Genomic DNA, 12,332 nt, shown 5'->3' on the forward strand with positions numbered 1-12,332 from the left:
GTTTTCTCTAAGGCGGAATAAGCTGGAGCAGATTTTTCAACGCTATCTTGTTCACACAATGCCTACAAGTCTAAATATGCATTTTCAGCCTTCTAGCTCTTTTCGTTAAGGAGATATTGCAAGGCATTTGGAAAAATGTCAACGCGGTTTTCTCTAAGGCGGAATAAGCTGGAGCAGATTTTTCAACGCTATCTTGTTCACACAATGCCTACAAGTCTAAATATGCATTTTCAGCCTTCCAGCTCTTTTCGTTAAGGAGTTATTGCAAGGCATTTGGAAAAAATGTCAACGCGGTTTTCTCTAAGGCGGAATAAGCTAGAGACGATTTTTCAACGCTATCTTGTTCACACAATGCCTACAAGTCTAAATATGCATTTTCAGCCTTCTAGCTCTTTTCGTTAAGGAGATATTGCAAGGCATTTGGAAAAAATGTCAACGCGGTTTTCTCTAAGGCGGAATAAGCTAGAGCCGATTTTTCAACGCTATCTTGTTCACACAATGCCTACAAGTCTAAATATGCATTTTCAGCCTTCCAGCTCTTTTCGTTAAGGAGTTATTGCAAGGCATTTGGAAAAAATGTCAACGCGGTTTTCTCTAAGGCGGAATAAGCTAGAGCCGATTTTTCAACGCTATCTTGTTCACACAATGCCTACAAGTCTAAATATACATTTTCAGCCTTCCAGCTCTTTTCGTTAAGGAGTTATTGCAAGGCATTTGGAAAAAATGTCAACGCGGTTTTCTCTAAGGCGGAATAAGCTAGAGCCGATTTTTCAACGCTATCTTGTTCACACAATGCCTACAAGTCTAAATATGCATTTTCAGCCTTCTAGCTCTTTTCGTAAAGGAGATATTGCAAGGCATTTGGAAAAAATGTCAACGCGGTTTTCTCTAAGGCGGAATAAGCTAGAGCCGATTTTTCAACGCTATCTTGTTCACACAATGCCTACAAGTCTAAATATGCATTTTCAGCCTTCCAGCTCTTTTCGTTAAGGAGTTATTGCAAGGCATTTGGAAAAAATGTCAACGCGGTTTTCTCTAAGGCGGAATAAGCTAGAGCCGATTTTTCAACGCTATCTTGTTCACACAATGCCTACAAGTCTATATATGCATTTTCAGCCTTCCAGCTCTATTCGTTAAGGAGTTATTGCAAGGCATTTGGAAAAAATGTCAACGCGGTTTTCTCTAAGGCGGAATAAGCTAGAGACGATTTTTCAACGCTATCTTGTTCACACAATGCCTACAAGTCTAAATATGCATTTTCAGCCTTCTAGCTCTTTTCGTTAAGGAGATATTGCAAGGCATTTGGAAAAAATGTCAACGCGGTTTTCTCTAAGGCGGAATAAGCTGGAGCAGATTTTTCAACGCTATCTTGTTCACACAATGCCTACAAGTCTAAATATGCATTTTCAGCCTTCCAGCTCTTTTCGTTAAGGAGTTATTGCAAGGCATTTGGAAAAAATGTCAACGCGGTTTTCTCTAAGGCGGAATAAGCTAGAGCCGATTTTTCAACGCTATCTTGTTCACACAATGCCTACAAGTCTAAATATGCATTTTCAGCCTTCTAGCTCTTTTCGTTAAGGAGATATTGCAAGGCATTTGGAAAAAATGTCAACGCGGTTTTCTCTAAGGCGGAATAAGCTGGAGCAGATTTTTCAACGCTATCTTGTTCACACAATGCCTACAAGTCTAAATATGCATTTTCAGCCTTCTAGCTCTTTTCGTTAAGGAGATATTGCAAGGCATTTGGAAAAAATGTCAACGCGGTTTTCTCTAAGGCGGAATAAGCTGGAGCAGATTTTTCAACGCTATCTTGTTCACACAATGCCTACAAGTCTAAATATGCATTTTCAGCCTTCCAGCTCTTTTCGTTAAGGAGTTATTGCAAGGCATTTGGAAAAAATGTCAACGCGGTTTTCTCTAAGGCGGAATAAGCTAGAGCCGATTTTTCAACGCTATCTTGTTCACACAATGCCTACAAGTCTAAATATGCATTTTCAGCCTTCTAGCTCTTTTCGTTAAGGAGATATTGCAAGGCATTTGGAAAAAATGTCAACGCGGTTTTCTCTAAGGCGGAATAAGCTAGAGCCGATTTTTCAACGCTATCTTGTTCACACAATGCCTACAAGTCTAAATATACATTTTCAGCCTTCCAGCTCTTTTCGTTAAGGAGTTATTGCAAGGCATTTGGAAAAAATGTCAACGCGGTTTTCTCTAAGGCGGAATAAGCTAGAGCCGATTTTTCAACGCTATCTTGTTCACACAATGCCTACAAGTCTAAATATGCATTTTCAGCCTTCCAGCTCTTTTCGTTAAGGAGTTATTGCAAGGCATTTGGAAAAAATGTCAACGCGGTTTTCTCTAAGGCGGAATAAGCTAGAGCCGATTTTTCAACGCTATCTTGTTCAAACAATGCCTACAAGTCTAAATATGCATTTTCAGCCTTCCAGCTCTTTTCGTTAAGGAGTTATTGCAAGGCATTTGGAAAAAATGTCAACGCGGTTTTCTCTAAGGCGGAATAAGCTAGAGACGATTTTTCAACGCTATCTTGTTCACACAATGCCTACAAGTCTAAATATGCATTTTCAGCCTTCTAGCTCTTTTCGTTAAGGAGATATTGCAAGGCATTTGGAAAAAATGTCAACGCGGTTTTCTCTAAGGCGGAATAAGCTGGAGCAGATTTTTCAACGCTATCTTGTTCACACAATGCCTACAAGTCTAAATATGCATTTTCAGCCTTCCAGCTCTTTTCGTTAAGGAGTTATTGCAAGGCATTTGGAAAAAATGTCAACGCGGTTTTCTCTAAGGCGGAATAAGCTAGAGCCGATTTTTCAACGCTATCTTGTTCACACAATGCCTACAAGTCTAAATATGCATTTTCAGCCTTCTAGCTCTTTTCGTTAAGGAGATATTGCAAGGCATTTGGAAAAAATGTCAACGCGGTTTTCTCTAAGGCGGAATAAGCTGGAGCAGATTTTTCAACGCTATCTTGTTCACACAATGCCTTCAAGTCTAAATATGCATTTTCAGCCTTCTAGCTCTTTTCGTTAAGGAGATATTGCAAGGCATTTGGAAAAAATGTCAACGCGGTTTTCTCTAAGGCGGAATAAGCTGGAGCAGATTTTTCAACGCTATCTTGTTCACACTATGCCTACAAGTCTAAATATGCATTTTCAGCCTTCCAGCTCTTTTCGTTAAGGAGTTATTGCAAGGCATTTGGAAAAAATGTCAACGCGGTTTTCTCTAAGGCGGAATAAGCTAGAGCCGATTTTTCAACGCTATCTTGTTCACACAATGCCTACAAGTCTAAATATGCATTTTCAGCCTTCTAGCTCTTTTCGTTAAGGAGATATTGCAAGGCATTTGGAAAAAATGTCAACGCGGTTTTCTCTAAGGCGGAATAAGCTAGAGCCGATTTTTCAACGCTATCTTGTTCACACAATGCCTACAAGTCTAAATATGCATTTTCAGCCTTTCAGCTCTTTTCGTTAAGGAGTTATTGCAAGGCATTTGGAAAAAATGTCAACGCGGTTTTCTCTAAGGCGGAATAAGCTAGAGCCGATTTTTCAACGCTATCTTGTTCACACAATGCCTACAAGTCTAAATATACATTTTCAGCCTTCCAGCTCTTTTCGTTAAGGAGTTATTGCAAGGCATTTGGAAAAAATGTCAACGCGGTTTTCTCTAAGGCGGAATAAGCTAGAGCCGATTTTTCAACGCTATCTTGTTCACACAATGCCTACAAGTCTAAATATGCATTTTCAGCCTTCTAGCTCTTTTCGTTAAGGAGATATTGCAAGGCATTTGGAAAAAATGTCAACGCGGTTTTCTCTAAGGCGGAATAAGCTAGAGCCGATTTTTCAACGCTATCTTGTTCACACAATGCCTACAAGTCTAAATATGCATTTTCAGCCTTCTAGCTCTTTTCGTTAAGGAGATATTGCAAGGCATTTGGAAAAAATGTCAACGCGGTTTTCTCTAAGGCGGAATAAGCTGGAGCAGATTTTTCAACGCTATCTTGTTCACACAATGCCTACAAGTCTAAATATGCATTTTCAGCCTTCCAGCTCTTTTCGTTAAGGAGTTATTGCAAGGCATTTGGAAAAAATGTCAACGCGGTTTTCTCTAAGGCGGAATAAGCTAGAGCCGATTTTTCAACGCTATCTTGTTCACACAATGCCTACAAGTCTAAATATGCATTTTCAGCCTTCTAGCTCTTTTCGTTAAGGAGTTATTGCAAGGCATTTGGAAAAAATGTCAACGCGGTTTTCTCTAAGGCGGAATAAGCTAGAGCCGATTTTTCAACGCTATCTTGTTCACACAATGCCTACAAGTCTAAATATGCATTTTCAGCCTTCTAGCTCTTTTCGTTAAGGAGATATTGCAAGGCATTTGGAAAAAATGTCAACGCGGTTTTCTCTAAGGCGGAATAAGCTAGAGCCGATTTTTCAACGCTATCTTGTTCACACAATGCCTACAAGTCTAAATATGCATTTTCAGCCTTCCAGCTCTTTTCGTTAAGGAGTTATTGCAAGGCATTTGGAAAAAATGTCAACGCGGTTTTCTCTAAGGCGGAATAAGCTAGAGCCGATTTTTCAACGCTATCTTGTTCACACAATGCCTACAAGTCTAAATATGCATTTTCAGCCTTCTAGCTCTTTTCGTTAAGGAGATATTGCAAGGCATTTGGAAAAAATGTCAACGCGGTTTTCTCTAAGGCGAAATAAGCTGGAGCAGATTTTTCAACGCTATCTTGTTCACACAATGTCTACAAGTCTAAATATGCATTTTCAGCCTTCCAGCTCTTTTCGTTAAGGAGTTATTGCAAGGCATTTGGAAAAAATGTCAACGCGGTTTTCTCTAAGGCGGAATAAGCTAGAGCCGATTTTTTAACGCTATCTTGTTCACACAATGCATACAAGTCTAAATATGCATTTTCAGCCTTCTATCTCTTTTCGTTAAGGAGATATTGCAAGGCATTTGGAAAAAATGTCAACGCGGTTTTCTCTAAGGCGGAATAAGCTGGAGCAGATTTTTCAACGCTATCTTGTTCACACAATGCCTACAAGTCTAAATATGCATTTTCAGCCTTCCAGCTCTTTTCGTTAAGGAGTTATTGCAAGGCATTTGGAAAAAATGTCAACGCGGTTTTCTCTAAGGCGGAATAAGCTAGAGCCGATTTTTCAACGCTATCTTGTTCACACAATGCCTACAAGTCTAAATATGCATTTTCAGCCTTCCAGCTCTTTTCGTTAAGGAGTTATTGCAAGGCATTTGGAAAAAATGTCAACGCGGTTTTCTCTAAGGCGGAATAAGCTAGAGACGATTTTTCAACGCTATCTTGTTCACACAATGCCTACAAGTCTAAATATGCATTTTCAGCCTTCTAGCTCTTTTCGTTAAGGAGATATTGCAAGGCATTTGGAAAAAATGTCAACGCGGTTTTCTCTAAGGCGGAATAAGCTGGAGCAGATTTTTCAACGCTATCTTGTTCACACAATGCCTACAAGTCTAAATATGCATTTTCAGCCTTCCAGCTCTTTTCATTAAGGAGTTATTGCAAGGCATTTGGAAAAAATGTCAACGCGGTTTTCTCTAAGGCGGAATAAGCTAGAGCCGATTTTTCAACGCTATCTTGTTCACACAATGCCTACAAGTCTAAATATGCATTTTCAGCCTTCTAGCTCTTTTCGTTAAGGAGATATTGCAAGGCATTTGGAAAAAATGTCAACGCGGTTTTCTCTAAGGCGGAATAAGCTGGAGCAGATTTTTCAACGCTATCTTGTTCACACAATGCCTACAAGTCTAAATATGCATTTTCAGCCTTCTAGCTCTTTTCGTTAAGGAGATATTGCAAGGCATTTGGAAAAAATGTCAACGCGGTTTTCTCTAAGGCGGAATAAGCTGGAGCAGATTTTTCAACGCTATCTTGTTCACACAATGCCTACAAGTCTAAATATGCATTTTCAGCCTTCCAGCTCTTTTCGTTAAGGAGTTATTGCAAGGCATTTGGAAAAAATGTCAACGCGGTTTTCTCTAAGGCGGAATAAGCTAGAGCCGATTTTTCAACGCTATCTTGTTCACACAATGCCTACAAGTCTAAATATGCATTTTCAGCCTTCTAGCTCTTTTCGTTAAGGAGATATTGCAAGGCATTTGGAAAAAATGTCAACGCGGTTTTCTCTAAGGCGGAATAAGCTAGAGCCGATTTTTCAACGCTATCTTGTTCACACAATGCCTACAAGTCTAAATATGCATTTTCAGCCTTTCAGCTCTTTTCGTTAAGGAGTTATTGCAAGGCATTTGGAAAAAATGTCAACGCGGTTTTCTCTAAGGCGGAATAAGCTAGAGCCGATTTTTCAACGCTATCTTGTTCACACAATGCCTACAAGTCTAAATATGCATTTTCAGCCTTCCAGCTCTTTTCGTTAAGGAGTTATTGCAAGGCATTTGGAAAAAATGTCAACGCGGTTTTCTCTAAGGCGGAAAAAGCTAGAGACGATTTTTCAACGCTATCTTGTTCACACAATGCCTACAAGTCTAAATATGCATTTTCAGCCTTCTAGCTCTTTTCGTTAAGGAGATATTGCAAGGCATTTGGAAAAAATGTCAACGCGGTTTTCTCTAAGGCGGAATAAGCTGGAGCAGATTTTTCAACGCTATCTTGTTCACACAATGCCTACAAGTCTAAATATGCATTTTCAGCCTTCCAGCTCTTTTCGTTAAGGAGTTATTGCAAGGCATTTGGAAAAAATGTCAACGCGGTTTTCTCTAAGGCGGAATAAGCTAGAGCCGATTTTTCAACGCAAATCTTGTTCACACAATGCCTACAAGTCTAAATATGCATTTTCAGCCTTCTAGCTCTTTTCGTTAAGGAGATATTGCAAGGCATTTGGAAAAAATGTCAACGCGGTTTTCTCTAAGGCGGAATAAGCTGGAGCAGATCTTTCAACGCTATCTTGTTCACACAATGCCTACAAGTCTAAATATGCATTTTCAGCCTTCTAGCTCTTTTCGTTAAGGAGATATTGCAAGGCATTTGGAAAAAATGTCAACGCGGTTTTCTCTAAGGCGGAATAAGCTGGAGCAGATTTTTCAACGCTATCTTGTTCACACAATGCCTACAAGTCTAAATATGCATTTTCAGCCTTCCAGCTCTTTTCGTTAAGGAGTTATTGCAAGGCATTTGGAAAAAATGTCAACGCGGTTTTCTCTAAGGCGGAATAAGCTAGAGCCGATTTTTCAACGCTATCTTGTTCACACAATGCCTACAAGTCTAAATATGCATTTTCAGCCTTCTAGCTCTTTTCGTTAAGGAGATATTGCAAGGCATTTGGAAAAAATGTCAACGCGGTTTTCTCTAAGGCGGAATAAGCTAGAGCCGATTTTTCAACGCTATCTTGTTCACACAATGCCTACAAGTCTAAATATGCATTTTCAGCCTTTCAGCTCTTTTCGTTAAGGAGTTATTGCAAGGCATTTGGAAAAAATGTCAACGCGGTTTTCTCTAAGGCGGAATAAGCTAGAGCCGATTTTTCAACGCTATCTTGTTCACACAATGCCTACAAGTCTAAATATACATTTTCAGCCTTCCAGCTCTTTTCGTTAAGGAGTTATTGCAAGGCATTTGGAAAAAAATGTCAACGCGGTTTTCTCTAAGGCGGAATAAGCTAGAGCCGATTTTTCAACGCTATCTTGTTCACACAATGCCTACAAGTCTAAATATGCATTTTCAGCCTTCTAGCTCTTTTCGTTAAGGAGATATTGCAAGGCATTTGGAAAAAATGTCAACGCGGTTTTCTCTAAGGCGGAATAAGCTAGAGCCGATTTTTCAACGCTATCTTGTTCACACAATGCCTACAAGTCTAAATATGCATTTTCAGCCTTCCAGCTCTTTTCGTTAAGGAGTTATTGCAAGGCATTTGGAAAAAATGTCAACGCGGTTTTCTCTAAGGCGGAATAAGCTAGAGCCGATTTTTCAACGCTATCTTGTTCACACAATGCCTACAAGTCTAAATATGCATTTTCAGCCTTCCAGCTCTTTTCGTTAAGGAGTTATTGCAAGGCATTTGGAAAAAATGTCAACGCGGTTTTCTCTAAGGCGGAATAAGCTAGAGACGATTTTTCAACGCTATCTTGTTCACACAATGCCTACAAGTCTACATATGCATTTTCAGCCTTCTAGCTCTTTTCGTTAAGGAGATATTGCAAGGCATTTGGAAAAAATGTCAACGCGGTTTTCTCTAAGGCGGAATAAGCTGGAGCAGATTTTTCAACGCTATCTTGTTCACACAATGCCTACAAGTCTAAATATGCATTTTCAGCCTTCCAGCTCTTTTCGTTAAGGAGTTATTGCAAGGCATTTGGAAAAAATGTCAACGCGGTTTTCTCTAAGGCGGAATAAGCTAGAGCCGATTTTTCAACGCTATCTTGTTCACACAATGCCTACAAGTCTAAATATGCATTTTCAGCCTTCTAGCTCTTTTCGTTAAGGAGTTATTGCAAGGCATTTGGAAAAAATGTCAACGCGGTTTTCTCTAAGGCGGAATAAGCTAGAGCCGATTTTTCAACGCTATCTTGTTCACACAATGCCTACAAGTCTAAATATGCATTTTCAGCCTTCTAGCTCTTTTCGTTAAGGAGATATTGCAAGGCATTTGGAAAAAATGTCAACGCGGTTTTCTCTAAGGCGGAATAAGCTAGAGCCGATTTTTCAACGCTATCTTGTTCACACAATGCCTACAAGTCTAAATATGCATTTTCAGCCTTCCAGCTCTTTTCGTTAAGGAGTTATTGCAAGGCATTTGGAAAAAATGTCAACGCGGTTTTCTCTAAGGCGGAATAAGCTAGAGCCGATTTTTCAACGCTATCTTGTTCACACAATGCCTACAAGTCTAAATATGCATTTTCAGCCTTCCAGCTCTTTTCGTTAAGGAGTTATTGCAAGGCATTTGGAAAAAATGTCAACGCGGTTTTCTCTAAGGCGGAATAAGCTAGAGACGATTTTTCAACGCTATCTTGTTCACACAATGCCTACAAGTCTACATATGCATTTTCAGCCTTCTAGCTCTTTTCGTTAAGGAGATATTGCAAGGCATTTGGAAAAAATGTCAACGCGGTTTTCTCTAAGGCGGAATAAGCTGGAGCAGATTTTTCAACGCTATCTTGTTCACACAATGCCTACAAGTCTAAATATGCATTTTCAGCCTTCCAGCTCTTTTCGTTAAGGAGTTATTGCAAGGCATTTGGAAAAAATGTCAACGCGGTTTTCTCTAAGGCGGAATAAGCTAGAGCCGATTTTTCAACGCTATCTTGTTCACACAATGCCTACAAGTCTAAATATGCATTTTCAGCCTTCTAGCTCTTTTCGTTAAGGAGATATTGCAAGGCATTTGGAAAAAATGTCAACGCGGTTTTCTCTAAGGCGGAATAAGCTGGAGCAGATTTTTCAACGCTATCTTGTTCACACAATGCCTACAAGTCTAAATATGCATTTTCAGCCTTCTAGCTCTTTTCGTTAAGGAGATATTGCAAGGCATTTGGAAAAAATGTCAACGCGGTTTTCTCTAAGGCGGAATAAGCTGGAGCAGATTTTTCAACGCTATCTTGTTCACACTATGCCTACAAGTCTAAATATGCATTTTCAGCCTTCCAGCTCTTTTCGTTAAGGAGTTATTGCAAGGCATTTGGAAAAAATGTCAACGCGGTTTTCTCTAAGGCGGAATAAGCTAGAGCCGATTTTTCAACGCTATCTTGTTCACACAATGCCTACAAGTCTAAATATGCATTTTCAGCCTTCTAGCTCTTTTCGTTAAGGAGATATTGCAAGGCATTTGGAAAAAATGTCAACGCGGTTTTCTCTAAGGCGGAATAAGCTAGAGCCGATTTTTCAACGCTATCTTGTTCACACAATGCCTACAAGTCTAAATATGCATTTTCAGCCTTTCAGCTCTTTTCGTTAAGGAGATATTGCAAGGCATTTGGAAAAAATGTCAACGCGGTTTTCTCTAAGGCGGAATAAGCTAGAGCCGATTTTTCAACGCTATCTTGTTCACACAATGCCTACAAGTCTAAATATGCATTTTCAGCCTTCTAGCTCTTTTCGTTAAGGAGATATTGCAAGGCATTTGGAAAAAATGTCAACGCGGTTTTCTCTAAGGCGGAATAAGCTGGAGCAGATTTTTCAACGCTATCTTGTTCACACAATGCCTACAAGTCTAAATATGCATTTTCAGCCTTCCAGCTCTTTTCGTTAAGGAGTTATTGCAAGGCATTTGGAAAAAATGTCAACGCGGTTTTCTCTAAGGCGGAATAAGCTAGAGCCGATTTTTCAACGCTATCTTGTTCACACAATGCCTACAAGTCTAAATATGCATTTTCAGCCTTCTAGCTCTTTTCGTTAAGGAGATATTGCAAGGCATTTGGAAAAAATGTCAACGCGGTTTTCTCTAAGGCGGAATAAGCTGGAGCAGATTTTTCAACGCTATCTTGTTCACACTATGCCTACAAGTCTAAATATGCATTTTCAGCCTTCCAGTTTTTTTCGTTAAGGAGTTATTGCAAGGCATTTGGAAAAAATGTCAACGCGGTTTTCTCTAAGGCGGAATAAGCTAGAGCCGATTTTTCAACGCTATCTTGTTCACACAATGCCTACAAGTCTAAATATGCATTTTCAGCCTTCTAGCTATTTTCGTTAAGGAGATATTGCAAGGCATTTGGAAAAAATGTCAACGCGGTTTTCTCTAAGGCGGAATAAGCTAGAGCCGATTTTTCAACGCTATCTTGTTCACACAATGCCTACAAGTCTAAATATGCATTTTCAGCCTTTCAGCTCTTTTCGTTAAGGAGATATTGCAAGGCATTTGGAAAAAATGTCAACGCGGTTTTCTCTAAGGCGGAATAAGCTAGAGCCGATTTTTCAACGCTATCTTGTTCACACAATGCCTACAAGTCTAAATATGCATTTTCAGCCTTCTAGCTCTTTTCGTTAAGGAGATATTGCAAGGCATTTGGAAAAAATGTCAACGCGGTTTTCTCTAAGGCGGAATAAGCTGGAGCAGATTTTTCAACGCTATCTTGTTCACACAATGCCTACAAGTCTAAATATGCATTTTCAGCCTTCCAGCTCTTTTCGTTAAGGAGTTATTGCAAGGCATTTGGAAAAAATGTCAACGCGGTTTTCTCTAAGGCGGAATAAGCTAGAGCCGATTTTTCAACGCTATCTTGTTCACACAATGCCTACAAGTCTAAATATGCATTTTCAGCCTTCTAGCTCTTTTCGTTAAGGAGATATTGCAAGGCATTTGGAAAAAATGTCAACGCGGTTTTCTCTAAGGCGGAATAAGCTGGAGCAGATTTTTCAACGCTATCTTGTTCACACAATGCCTACAAGTCTAAATATGCATTTTCAGCCTTCTAGCTCTTTTCGTTAAGGAGATATTGCAAGGCATTTGGAAAAAATGTCAACGCGGTTTTCTCTAAGGCGGAATAAGCTGGAGCAGATTTTTCAACGCTATCTTGTTCACACTATGCCTACAAGTCTAAATATGCATTTTCAGCCTTCCAGCTCTTTTCGTTAAGGAGTTATTGCAAGGCATTTGGAAAAAATGTCAACGCGGTTTTCTCTAAGGCGGAATAAGCTAGAGCCGATTTTTCAACGCTATCTTGTTCACACAATGCCTACAAGTCTAAATATGCATTTTCAGCCTTCTAGCTCTTTTCGTTAAGGAGATATTGCAAGGCATTTGGAAAAAATGTCAACGCGGTTTTCTCTAAGGCGGAATAAGCTAGAGACGATTTTTCAACGCTATCTTGTTCACACAATGCCTACAAGTCTAAATATGCATTTTCAGCCTTTCAGCTCTTTTCGTTAAGGAGATATTGCAAGGCATTTGGAAAAAATGTCAACGCGGTTTTCTCTAAGGCGGAATAAGCTAGAGCCGATTTTTCAACGCTATCTTGTTCACACAATGCCTACAAGTCTAAATATGCATTTTCAGCCTTCTAGCTCTTTTCGTTAAGGAGATATTGCAAGGCATTTGGAAAAAATGTCAACGCGGTTTTCTCTAAGGCGGAATAAGCTGGAGCAGATTTTTCAACGCTATCTTGTTCACACAATGCCTACAAGTCTAAATATGCATTTTCAGCCTTCCAGCTCTTTTCGTTAAGGAGTTATTGCAAGGCATTTGGAAAAAATGTCAACGCGGTTTTCTCTAAGGCGGAATAAGCTAGAGCCGATTTTTCAACGCTATCTTGTTCACACAATGCCTACAAGTCTAAATATGCATTTTCAGCCTTCTAGCTCTTTTCGTTAAGGAGATATTGCAAGGCATTTG

This window comes from Crinia signifera, chromosome 8, assembly GCF_055691185.1.
Source record: "Crinia signifera chromosome 8, ASM5569118v1, whole genome shotgun sequence".
In the NCBI taxonomy this organism is placed as follows: domain Eukaryota; kingdom Metazoa; phylum Chordata; class Amphibia; order Anura; family Myobatrachidae; genus Crinia; species Crinia signifera.